We start from the raw sequence: 14,220 nt of genomic DNA, 5'->3' as shown, positions 1-14,220 counted from the left end.
ACATGGTTTCTTGTATTCAAGACGGACACCATTTCAGAATTGGTATGACTTTGCAGTCTCTGATTATGCGATACAGCGTATTTTTTAACAACTTCTGTAACCGTTTCTATTTGTAAGTCACGATGTAGATCGCTATTTCTTATGTACCAAGGTGCATTAACTATTCCACGAAGGACTTTGTTTTGGAATTTTTGGATGATTTCGGTATTTGTTTTATTTGTACAGCCCCATAATTGGATACCATAGGTCTAAACAGGCTTTAGTACTTGATTATACAGCATTATGTTGTTTTGGGTTGATAAATCAGAGTTGATACCAAGTAACCAGTACATTTTTCTATATTTCAAGTTTAGCTCTTCTCTTTTCTTTTTGATGTGCTCTTTCCACTTTAGCTTTGCATCCAAAGTCATCCCAAGGTATTTGGCCGTATTGGCGTAAGGTACAGCTTGATTATTAATGAATATTGGAATATTGTTTATCTTTTTATTTGTAAAGTTTATATGTGAAGATTTTGTTTCATTGAGTTTGATACGCCATTTTTCGGTCCAATCTCTGACTGTGTCGACGGCATTTTGCAGTTTTACTGCTGCCTTAGAGACACATTTGTCGGGTACCAAAATTGCGGTATCATCTGCAAAAGTAGCCATTATGGTGGGATATCCCTTGTGTATAGTAAATACAGGGTAGGACCTAGGACACTTCCTTGTGGTACACCGGCTTCTATTTTCTTCAGTTCCGAATATTCTTGATCGTACCTTACTCTAAACAATCGGTCTGAGATGTATGATTTTAATATTTCATAGTACTGTCTGGGTAGATCCCTTTGCAGTTTGTACTCAAGTCCCTCATGCCAAACCTTGTCAAAGGCTTGAGCAACATCTAAGAAAATAGCTGAACATACTTGTTTTTCTTCTAATGCTTTTTCTATTACATCCGTTATTCTATGAACTTGGTCTATCGTGGAATGTTTATTTCTAAAGCCAAACTGATGATTTGGGATTAACCTTCTTTCTTCTAAAATTTTGCTAATACTATGTTTCCACCTACGCTAAATCCGAGATTTAGCTAAGTAGATTTAGAATAAATCTCGAGATTTATTTTAAATCTACTTCCTTAAATCTCAGATTTGGGTTTAGCTACCCTAAATCTAAGATTTTCACCTACTTTCAATCCGAGATTTAGTATAAAACTCGAGATATATGCTAAATCTACTTGCTAAATCTCGGATTTAGGGTAGGTGGAAACGTAGTATAAGTCTCTTCAGAAGCAGTTTTTCAAAAACTTTTGCCATAATTGGTATAAGCGATATTGGTCTGTAAGACGTCACTTCTGTAGGTGGCTTACCTTGCTTGGACATACCGTTGCTTAAGGCATGGATTTATTATATATTGGAGTTTTATGAAGGCTTTCAAAGGCATTTCTTTCATAACCTGGGCAGTAATTAGATCGTAACCTGGTGATTTTTTATTTGATAGTTGATGTAAACACATAGGGTGCTTTCATAATTGCATGGTTGCTTTGTTTACATGCGGTCATTTGCGATCAGACTAATGTCAGAAAAACTATTTGCGCATGTATTTTACTTTGAATTTATGAACACTTTCTCTGATTTGGGTCTTTTGTCAAAAGTTTGAAGTTTCAATTCAGCCTCTTCTTCACAATAAACCAATTCCATCCTTTAAAAAAGATGGTCAGCTCTTGAAACCTGTCGTGTTTCAAGAAATCTGTGTCTGTGGCCGACCATTTCTAAGAACAAAACTGAAACCATACTTAAGCTAAGCAGGCCTCAGCTGTCCCTATTGATTGGTATCCTTACAGGTCACAACTCAATGGGAACCCACATGAGCAGAATGGGTATTGTCTCATCAGACTTATGTAGAGGGTGTCAAGACGAAGAGGCGGAGGAGGGCTCATACCACTTCCTTTGTGAATGCCCCAGTTTAGCAAAAAGTAGGAAAACAACTCTCGGAGATTACTTCTTCGATGAGTTAGATGACGTCTCGTCCTTGCCACTGAAAAACATAATGAAATTTATCCAAATTTCAGGATGGTTCAGGGAGGCCCCTAACACTAATTCCAACACCTAATTCCCAATAATTCCCTTACCCATCCTCACTCCTGCCCACATTAACCCTGGGGATCACAATGAATCCATCGAGATCCGAGTGGGATAACTCGACTTGTCGGATTATCACCCCCTTCAACCTAACCTATCCTTTAAGAAAAAAATCTTTTTTTTTAAACATTTCTCGGAATGTTTACAAATTTATTATATGCAAGAAATTCGCGGCTATTTTTGTTATTTTAACTTGAATTTTGAATTTCCATTCAAAATGTTGATAGAATTGAGAAATAAAGTAAAGCTGTATCATTTTTTACGTCATGTTCCTTCTTTCTTCAAGTTTAAATTCATTGCGCATGGGCATTTTTTCATTTGCACATTTGCGCTGCAAATATTTGCGTTTTACATTTATGAACACCTGACATTTGTCATTTGCATTAATGAAAGCTTTGCATTCGTCAGACTTGCGCAACCATGCATTTATGAAAGCACCCATACTTTTTATTTCTTCTAATCTTACAATTGGTATTTCACTTTCATCTATCTTATCAACTAACTGTAAGCTATTTTCAGCCGCGTTTGTTGGGTATGGCTTAAAAACATTCACAAGATGCTCCGCGAAAAGGTTAGCTTTTTCTTTTGGGTTACCGATCCATTTCCCATCTTGAGATTTCAAGGGCGAGTTTTGTAACTGCGGTCTTTTCAGGCGCTTGGCTGCTTTCCATAGCGAAAAATCGGTTGAAGCATCAGTCGTTAAATTCTTTAGGAATGTACTGAGTGAATCATTTTTGAATTTATAAATTTGTTTTTTAAGATTGTTGCTTATACGGTTAAACGTTTTATCATCTGGAAATCTAGTATTTTGCCATTTTCTTCGAGCTCTTCTTTTCTCTATTATCAACTCTCTTATCTCTAAAGGATATTTTATTTCATTTTGTCTTCTATTAGAAAATGTTGAGTACTTTCTTCAGCGGCCTGTTGCACATCAGCAATAAATTGTTCCACTTCATGGTCAATTTGCTCGATTGTATCCATGGGAGATCTTAAATTTATAAAACTTAAAAGCTTTTCTCTAAAATCACTCCAGTTTGTTTTCTTATTTACAAGCTTTGGATTACTTTTTTCTATTACTTCCGATTCACTTAGTGATAGAATCACTGGAGTATGATCTGATGACAAGTCATAATTACCTTCGACACTAATGTGATTTCGTTTGATTCCTTTAGCTACGAAAAAGTCAATAAGGTCTGGTATTTTGTTAGTATCGGAAGGCCAGTAAGTTGGCGACCTGGAGGAAAAGTCTTTTGCCTCTTGTTGATATAAGTCTTGAACCCCAATGGGTGTCTTTCGCATTGAAATCTCCACCAACAAGAAAGTTATGCCCAAGAAGATTTAATAGATCTGTATAGTCATCTCATTGTATATAAATTTCTATAGTACTATCAACCATGAAAATACTTTAGCGACATCTTTTGGTAGATCTGCACTTCAATTTTCTGCATAAGGTTCAAACATAAAATAAACTAGCGATCCCAGCGGTGGCGACGCAAAATAGAAAATTCTACTTCATGAGAGTACTATAAGAATATATATACAATGGTCATCTTCTGTCGGGGATCGCCTTGGTGGGCCGTATATAGCTGCTATCTTAAACTCTTTCTTTTTCATACCAATACTAATAGTTGTTACTTGCATATTTTCATTAGTAAGCTTGGTTTCTTCATAATGTTTTAAGTTTTCTTTTATAAGAATCGCCGATCCACCTCTTGCCTTGTCAGCTGGATGTGGAGCGTGGTAACATGAATAGTGTTCTATTACATTATCTAGACTTTGCCCATTGGAGAAATGAGTTTCGGACACCAGGCAAATATCTATATGTTCTAGATCTAAAAAGATTTTTAATTCGGATAAGTGTTGTAAAAGACCGTTTGCATTCCATGTAGCGATTTTAAGTGTTCTGTCCATCATTGTTTTTTAAAAGCGACTTTTTCGCTTAACTGTTTGATATTCAATTCCTGTTTATCAATTCTTTGGAGAATGAGTTGTAGCATTTCTTTTATGGAAGTCTCTTCATTCTTCCGCACATTTTTTAGAATCTGAGAATAAGCTTTATTTTCATCGCTTTTACTTTGAACAGCTTTTTTAGGCGGTTCATTCTTAGTATTGTTTTCAGCAGTTAAATCGGTATTTACTGTGTTTCTGGGTTTGTCTCTAGCAGATGTATTTTTGCTTCTGAACTCTGGGAATTTTTTGGCAACTGGGCAGCCTCTATAGCTTGCCGGGTGATTATCCTGGCAGTTCACACATTTTGCTTTCTGATCTTTGCTCATCGGACAATTTTTAGTTGCATGTTTTCCTTCGCACTTTACACAAGCAAACTCAGATTTTTGAAAAAAAAAAAATTATTGAAAAAATTTTACATGTGGTTTTTGAAACTTTTTCGTAATATAAAATGCATTTTTTTTTTTAATTTTTTTTTGGCCACATTTATTATGATTTGAAATTATTAAAGGAAATGTCAATATGTATTACGGTTTATGAAAAAATTAAAAAGTATTTCATTTTCGAAGAACTTTTTTGAATAGAAGTTTTGTAAAAAAATTTAACTTATTTTTTTTTTTAAAGATCAACTTCTAAATACATATAAAATTATTTTTTATTAATTAAATAACCCTTACTGTTGAAAGGTAAATAGCAAAAATTTAAAGTTCTTATTTACCAAAGTCTTTGAGAAAATCAATTATTTCAATGCAAAAATTCAGTTTTTATCAAAAAAACCCATTGAAATTGAAGTAATTTTTAAATTTTTTTTTTAAACTGTAATATATATTACCTTTTCCTCTTCGGAATTCAACTGATAACATTTATGGCCAAAATTTTTTTTAAATAAATTCATATTTTATTAGAAAAAGTTTGGAAAAAAGTCATTTTTTAATTCTAAGTTTGAGGACCATTTTTTCAAAAACTCTTCATTAAATTTAGTTGATTTAAATTTAAGAGATAAGAATGAGCTTCTGGCTTTTTAAAAATGTATTTCAAAATATTGTAGGTGTTGCCGTTGTTTTCAAAATATTTTTTTTGTGTTTGAAGTCAGATTGTGAGAAAATTGCATTTATCGCTTAAACGATGGAAGATTGTCCCTTACTCCCTTATACTTTTTTTCCTTAAATTACCTAGAGAATGTTTTGCTATCATTTGTTTTATGAAATTTAAGCAAAAAAAAATGGTTTTGTTAAAAAAAATTTAATTTTAATTTAAAAAAAACAATACGGCATTATCGGCAATTTTTAATCTATAGACTTTAAAGTATTTTTAATTACCTACGTTTGAAAAAAAAATCGTCAAAATCAGAGCTGCTCGGCCGGGTTCCCTTATAATTTGCTTTAGTTACTTTTCTGTTAAGTGCTACACATAAAATCCCCCTTTTGAAATAAAAACAAAAAAATATTTTTTGTACCGTTATTAACGGTACCTGCCATGGAACTGTTTTTGTATTTATGAATTTCTCGTAAACGAAAAAAGCGATTTCATTATAAATTATAATAAAAGTTTAACAAAAATTGTATAAAATTTTCAAAAATTAATTTTTGGATTTTTAAAAAAATTTCCATACAAAAATTGGAGAGTTTTCACACATTTGTCACTTACTTTTTACTGCCCTGTGCATTTCTCTTCACTCCAAGAGTAGTGCTGCCGGTCTTTAACTTTTAATTCTTTTATTTCTGACTTTAAAAATTATTTTCTGTTGATTTTCTTGATTTTAAATTAATTTAATTTTCTTTTATTTTGACCTTGACAGAATACTCGATCTGTCACCTGTCATATGTAACCTTTCCAGCTGTCATCTGTCACCTGTCATCTATAACCTCTCATCTGTCACCTTACATCTGTCATCTGTAACCTCTCATCTGTCACCTGTCATCTGTACCCTCTCATCTGTCACCTGTCATATGTCATCTGTCAACTGTCATATGTAACCTCAAATCTGTCACCTGTCATTCGTCATCTGTCACCTGTCATTTGTCATCTGTCACCTATCACCTGTCATCTGTAACTTATCAGCTGTCAACTGTCATCTGTAACCTCTCATATGTCACCTGTCATCTATCACCTGTCATCTATCACCTGTCATTTGTCATCTGTCACCTCTCATCTGCCACCTATCATATGTCACCTGTCATTTGTCAACTGTCATCTGTCACTTGTCATCAGTCACCTATCACCTGTTATCTGTAACCTCTCATCTGTCACCTGTCATCAGTCACCTATCACCTGTTATCTGTAACCTCTCATCTGTCATCTGTCTCCTCCTGTCATCTGTAACCTCTCATCTGTCATCTGGGGCATTTCACGTGAAACCAGCAGCTAAAAATGTGGTGGGTCGTCAAATTTGTTCATATTTGGTATATGTATTCCTCAATCGATTTAAAAAATACATCTGGAAGGATTTTGAATTTAAAGCCCTGATAGCGGAGTTATGGGCTTCTAAAGTTTTGAAAAACTCTGGGAAGAGTTTATTTGAAAAATTTATATAAATTAAACGAAGGGGTAACAAAATTATTTTAATGATGGATTATATGCAAAATTAGACGTGCTTATCAAATATGAAATCTAAACCGGAAATAGATTTATTTTTTCGACAGAAAACCGGAAGTTGGCACTTCAAATCCAAATTTAAGAAACTTCGACCATTTTGATTTTTTTTTAAATAGTCTTAAAATAAAGCTTATACAATTTAAAAACTACATGCCAAATTTCAGAGTGGGATCTCAAGCCGTTTAGAAAATACATAGGTTTTAGTGAGGGGTCTTCGTGCATGTAAAACCGGAAGTACCCAGTTTTATCTGCTCTGACCCAGCAGTTTGTACCACCCCCAAATTTTTTTTGCCCATTCGATAGAGCATTGGCTGAATATCATTATCCTGATTTTTCGCACTCGCGAAATTCACCTTTCAGCCGCCATTTTGGATTTTAGTTTTTGTTGAATATCTCGATTTCTATTTATCCTACATAAAAGTTGTGTATGCAAGAAACGTAGGAAATTAAATTTCCCGTCTTTTATGTTAAGAGAACTTTTTCGATATTCTTAATATTAAAAAAGTTGCAAGCCAAAAAAGAAAAATAAAACGAAAAAAATGACAATTTTAAAGTTTTGAGCACTTTTTATCAAAATTATGAAAAAAGGTCCTGAATTTTCTCTTGTAACATAAATCTCTAAAATACTTACTAATCACTTAAAATTCAATATTTGGTAAAAAAAAAATTAAGAAAAAAGTAAAGATAAAAACACAAACAAAAAAGAGCATTTTTTAACAAAAAAAAGTTTAATAACGTTTGTGTTTATAGCGTTACAAAAAAGTTGTATAGGAGAGTTGTAGAGAATTTTAAGGTGAATAATCTTTTCTCGGAAGGTTTTTTCATAATTTTGATAAAAAGTGCTCAAAACTTTAAAATTGTCATTTTTTTCGTTTTATTTTTCTTTTTTGGCTTGCAACTTTTTTAATATTAAGAATATCGAAAAAGTTCTCTTAACATAAAAGACGGGAAATTTAATTTCCTACGTTTCTTGCATACACAACTTTTATGTAGGATAAATAGAAATCGAGATATTCAACAAAAACTAAAATCCAAGATGGCGGCTGAAAGGTGAATTTCGCGAGTGCGAAAAATCAGGATAATGATATTCAGCCAATGCTCTATCGAATGGGCAAAAAAATTTGGGGGTGGTACAAACTGCTGGGTCAGAGCAGATAAAACTGGGTACTTCCGGTTTTACATGCACGAAGACCCCTCACTAAAACCTATGTATTTTCTAAACGGCTTGAGATCCCACTCTGAAATTTGGCATGTAGTTTTTAAATTGTATAAGCTTTATTTTAAGACTATTTTAAAAAAAATCAAAATGGTCGAAGTTTCTTAAATTTGGATTTGAAGTGCCAACTTCCGGTTTTCTGTCGAAAAAATAAATCTATTTCCGGTTTAGATTTCATATTTGAAAAGCACGTCTAATTTAGCATATAATCCATCATTAAAATAATTTTGTTACCCCTTCGTTTAATTTATATAAATTTTTCAAATAAACTCTTCCCAGAGTTTTTCAAAACTTTAGAAGCCCATAACTCCGCTATCAGAGCTTTAAATTCAAAATCCTTCCAGATGTATTTTTTAAATCGATTGAGGAATACATATACCAAATATGAACAAATTTGACGACCCACCACATTTTTCGCTGCTGGTTTCACGTGAAATGCCCCATCTGTCATCTACAACCTGTCATCGGTCACTGTCTGCCGGACAGACGTCGTTTAATTGACTAGTCAGCCATTACATGAAGCCTCAAGAGGCTTGACCCTTTCATCGAATCTTCTTTTGATAATCATTCTGTGAGGCGCGTACAATTAAGCTGACCTAACATGTCCGTCCGACCACCAAAAAATCAAAATTTTTTGAAAACCATCCGGCAAACCGGACAGGCCGTCGGATGGGTGTTCACATTATCAAAACAGCATCAGATCAGACCAAATTGCTGCTGGGCTGTGCGGTAAGTTAGTCAATGTGAACCCCCCTAAAGAGAAAGAAAACTGAGAAATTGAATGCAAAAAATTTTCGTCTCAGAAATCTCAGAACAAAAAGTGAGCGGTCTGCTGAAATTTTGTGTCTCACTTAAAAATCTCTGAGCCCTCAGAGATCTCACTTGGTGGGACGTACCTAATGGGCACGTTCAAACACCTATCGGATAGGCTATCTGGGAAACCCAAATCTTGCTACTAAAAAAATATGTAAATATCTTATACTATAAGGGTATTCACGATCTGGTGCAACAAAAAATGCCTTGTAAAAATGTAAAATTTTATTTTTTTACAATAGATCGTGAAGGCCCCTTTTCTTATCTGTAGTAAATATTGAAGCATGAATGAAATCCATGATGTTTTTTTTCAACAAAGGTTGTTCCTCCACTGTTGCTTCTTCTTTTTTTCCATTTTTTATAATTTAATTCTTTGTTTTGTTCGGGTTAATTAATTTTCACAAATTATTTTTCATCAAAAGAAACTAAATTACGGGACATGAGTACCGACAAGCCTACAACCATAATAAACAGAATAAAAAAGACAAACTGTTTATCATGGGCAACGTGAGCTGCCATCTGTCAAAAATAATTTTACTCTATTGTATTCTTGTTTTGCAATAGAATAGGGTATAGCAAAAGTGCAAAACTGTTGTAAAATTTTAATCCGTATATTTTGTTGTTGTAGTGTTGTAAGATTTTACACTTTTGCAATGATACAAGACCATCGTATCGTGAATACCCCTTATGTTTCCACCTACGTTAAATCCGAGATTTAGCTAAGTAGATTTAGAATAAATCTCGAGATTTATTTTAAATCTACCTCGATTAATCTCAGATTTGGGTTCAACTACCCTAAATCTAAGATTTTCACCTACTTTCAATCCGAGATTTAGAATAAAACTCGAGATTTATGCTTACGGCCATATTATTCACTCTGGATTTAGTTTGGATTGAAGTTAAATTTAAATCCAATCACTTAAATCTGAATTTTATAAATCCAAGGATTTAATTTTTTGTTCATATTATTCACTCAAAAAAAATTATGTGATTATTCAATAATTTTTGTATAATTTGCATTTATTTCTATTATTCCTTCACAAAATACTTGACAAGATAACTGAACACTGTGAAAATGAATTTTACATCTGGATTTATAAAGTTAAACAGACCTCCAGAGAGCAGTTTAAATTTGTTTGGATTTAACGAGATTGGATTTAAGATTGGATTTAAGTAGTGAATATTATGGACTTGGATTTATTTTTGACATTTGACATTCTTTACATCCAGATGTATATTTTAAACTAGTGAATAATATGGCCGTTAATCTACTAAGCTAAATCTCGGATTACGTAGTATTAGAGGATATAATATATGGAGTGCTCGTTCCTATACCTAATACATTGTAACGCCATATGCATGGATAGGGGTCACTGCCTTCGTTTTTCAGTGAGAGTCCGGTGTCGCAGCTGTAAATAAACACACTTGTTGATGACATGTTGATGAAATGAAAGCATGCACTCATCGAAAAACTTAAAGAAACTAGAGCCCTCTATAAAAGCTTCACGGAACTAACAGCACAAGCACTCCATATATTATATCCTCTAATACTACGTTTCCACCTAACCTAAATCCGAGATTTAGGTAAGTAGATTTAGAATAAGTCTCGAGATTTATTATAAATCTACTTCGCTAAATCGTGGATTTAGGTTCATCTACCCTAAATCCAAGAATTTCACCTACCATCAGTCCGGGATTTAGAATAAATTTCGAGATTAATCTAAATTTATTCTAACGGCCATATTATTCACTCTGGATTTAGTTTGGATTTAAGTTAATTTTAAATCCAATCCATTTAATCTGAATTTCATAAATCCAAGGATTTAATTGTTTGGTCATATTATTCACTCAAAAAAAATTATGTGTTTATTCAATAAATTTTGTATAATTTGCATTTATCTTTATTTTTCCTTCACAAAATACGTGAAAAAACAACTGCACTGTGAAAATTAATTTTACATCTGGATTTATAAAGTTTAACAGACCTCCAGAGAGCAGTTTAAATTTGTTTGGATTTAACGAGATTGGATTTAAAAAATTGGATTTAAGATTGGATTTAAGTAGTGAATATTATGGAATTGGATTTATTTTTAATATTTGACATTGTTTACATCCAGATGTATTTTTTAAACTAGTGAATAATATGGCCGTAAATCTACTTAGCTAAATCTCGGATTTAGGGTAGGTGGAAACATAGTATAAGGTAAATATTGAAAACAGAAAATTGTTTCTTTTGAGCAAACTACATTTTTTTTATTGTTGAATAGTACTTGTACAATCGATTTAACTTTATTTCTTGCAAATGTTTCTTTTTGCTTTCAAGCTGAATAATTGCCCGAAAAGTAATCAAAATAAAAAAAGGCCAAATGTTTATCAGCTGATCACTCGTATACCCATAGCCGTATTTAGGGGGGGTGTTTTGGGGGTTTAACCCCCCCCGAAAATTTTTTTTTTCAGAAAATCAAAGGATGTAGTATAAAATAAAATGCACGACTGGGGCCGCACGTACTTGCTCTTGCAGTTCAAAGCACTTTTATGTTAGCTTACTTGTAGGTTATTAGAGCTGCCTCTATATACATTTTTAAGAAATTTGGTTGATGTAGGGGAAGAGCCGGCATGGAGGCCAAATGTTAGTTAAATAAATTTTTTTTTTATTTGACTTGACTTTTTTGAGAAAAACTAAAAACGCATTTTTACTGCAATTACTTTGAATATTACGTATGCAAAATTTTATCAAAATCCTTAGAGCCATTTTTGAGAAAATTGCAATAACTCCATAATAATGTACGGGAAGAGCCGACATCCGCGATTTAAAATATTTAAAGACCATATTTCCACTATCCGTATTTTTTGAGAAAAACTAAAAACGCAGTTATGTTAGAACTATATACAGCATTACGTGTGCTAAATTTAATCGAAATCGTTAGAGCCGTTTTCGATAAAATTGCAATAACTCGAAAATTTTGTATGGGAGGTATACGTTCTAAGCGAGATATTAAAAAACAAAAAAAAACCAACCTTGGAAATTACGAAAAAAACATCCATACCAAATTTCAAGAAAATCCGTCCACTCGTTTAGGCTGTAGCTACTTGTACAGATGGACGCACGGACGCACCGACGCACCGACGCACAGACCGACGGACGTCATGACGAAACCCACTTTTTTGGGCTTCTCCATCATCGTAATGTTAGTTTTGATTAAAACCTCGAATTTTTTTTTTTACACGAAACCAATACTTGCCCTATTGAGCAAGTAAAAATACCTACAAGTCTAATATTTGAAGTACTAAATGGTATCTTTTTGTAATTTTAGTAATTTAATTACCTATCTGAAAATCTCCCTAAAAGTCTCTACCAATTTCGTATCGTTAAAGAAGCTGTCGATGAAGTTTTTATAAGGAAAAACAACAATTTTGTGGTCCATTACAACGTTTGGTAAGGGATTTTCAAAAAACTAGTTTTTACCTCTTTGATCATTTCCTAAAGCACTATGTAAACACCTTAAAATGTTTTCTTAAGAACCCTTTAAATAACACTACAAGGTTTTTGTCGTCGAGGCTAAACTATACTTTTTCAAAGGGTTGCTGAACTCGAATCCGAAGATAAAAATATTCGATAACATCTCGTTTTTGAAATATTACCGTTAAATCTATTTAAGTCTTTCCGACATCTTATCCTTTTATTTCAGAGAGTACCTACCTATGTAAAATTTTTCGTTGTATTTTTAGCTTTCTATTTATCAAATTGTTTCAAATTAGAAAATTAGCTCATGCCAAACAACTTGGATTATGTAAAATTTTTATTTTTAAGTATTCCCGATTTAATTTAGAACTAAATTGATATAATAGAATATTTCATTTTTTGCTACAAAATTTTAGTGGGAGAAAAATTTCATTTTTCAATGTTTTTATATATAAAATTGTGCGAAATTATTTTTTGTATAAAGCCTAATAATGGTTCAAATTTATTTCTTCAAAAAAATTTTCTTGCTCGCTAACGCTCGCAATTTATATCAAACAACTTATCACTCCTTGTACCAATTTAAACTAGAGATGCCGCCGAATATTCGGCCATTTTATATTCGGTACATTCTTAAATTCTTCTACCGTAAGCAGAGCTATTTTAAACTTTTAACTATGAATTTCTCTCCTAAAAATACTTAAAAAGGATATTGGCAAATTTTTCGCTCTGACACAGTTCTAATGACCATTTGCTTTAGCGGAATTAAGAATCGACTGCAGTTACATAAAAAAGTTTTGTGAATCTTAAAAAAAAAATTTGTTCGGTCTGAGGTAACCCCCCCCGAAATAAAATCCTAGCTACGGCTATGCGTATACCTGATTTATACCAGAAATTCTCGGATACCTCCAGATTATTTTTTGACAAAAAATGGTTCGTCTCCTTCCTTTTTTTTAACATTGTTTACAACAACTAAAAGCTATCCGATTGGGCTTTTAAGCCAAACGTCAGTGTCGAAGAAAAAAAAAACAGAAAAAAGAAACTTTTGACATTTCAATTTTGAGGAAGATTTGAAAATTTTTGAGCGTGTATGTCTATGTATATGCTTGTGCATGCATGTGTTTATGTATTGAGCATGTATGCGTTTGTTTTCCTCAGAATTGATTAAATTTGATTGGTTGGATTTTTCTTGTTCTTCTTCAAAAAACAGTTATGATAGAAAGGAAAAAGACAAAGAAAGATTGCTTAAAATCCCAATAGCTTTATGTTAGCTCTTTGAACGTGCCCTTGGTGGGACGCACCTAATGTCAGCTATTGACACTTGGCATCACGGCACCTGGTGGATAGCGACGAAAACCCGAAAGTTATATAGATTATTTTCCGATTTGCCGCTCAATGTAATTTCCATAAGAACAAATAAAAAAGACCTCGAAAAACATTTATTTTACGAATTTTATATGTACGAGTATCAATGTTATGATTGTAAAATGATAATAATATGTGTTTATATCTAAATCAGGTTTAAAATACATCAAAAAGTATAATAATACCTGTGTAATTTGTATTTAAAAAATGCAAGCGAATCGCCTGAAAACAACAGAAAATACTATAAAAAATATAGAAATTATTAAATTATTCTTTTATTTGTTTTGCTTTTTCACAAATAATAGTAGGTAAGCATTTTTTTTATTTTCAACAATTTTGAAAGAAAATTAAACGAAAATAGTTTCTATATTTTTTGTAGTATTTGTTGTTGTTTCCTGCGATTTGCTTCCCTTTTTGGAGAAAAATTAAATAGGAGTTATTATTCTTTCTGATATATTTTAAACCTGATTTAGATATAAACACATATTATTATCATTTTATACTACGTTTCCACCTACACTAAATCCGAGATTTACCTAAGTAGATTCAGCATTAATCTCGAGTTTTATTCTAAATCTCGGATTGAAAGTAGGTGAAAATCTTAGATTTAGGGTAGCTAAACCCAAATCTGAGATTTAGCGAAGTAGATTTAAAATAAATCTCGAGATTTATTCTAAATCTACTTAGCTAAATCTCGGATTTAGGGTA

Source organism: Episyrphus balteatus, chromosome 1 (genome assembly GCF_945859705.1).
Source record: "Episyrphus balteatus chromosome 1, idEpiBalt1.1, whole genome shotgun sequence".
In the NCBI taxonomy this organism is placed as follows: domain Eukaryota; kingdom Metazoa; phylum Arthropoda; class Insecta; order Diptera; family Syrphidae; genus Episyrphus; species Episyrphus balteatus.
This window is presented reverse-complemented; position numbering follows the sequence as displayed.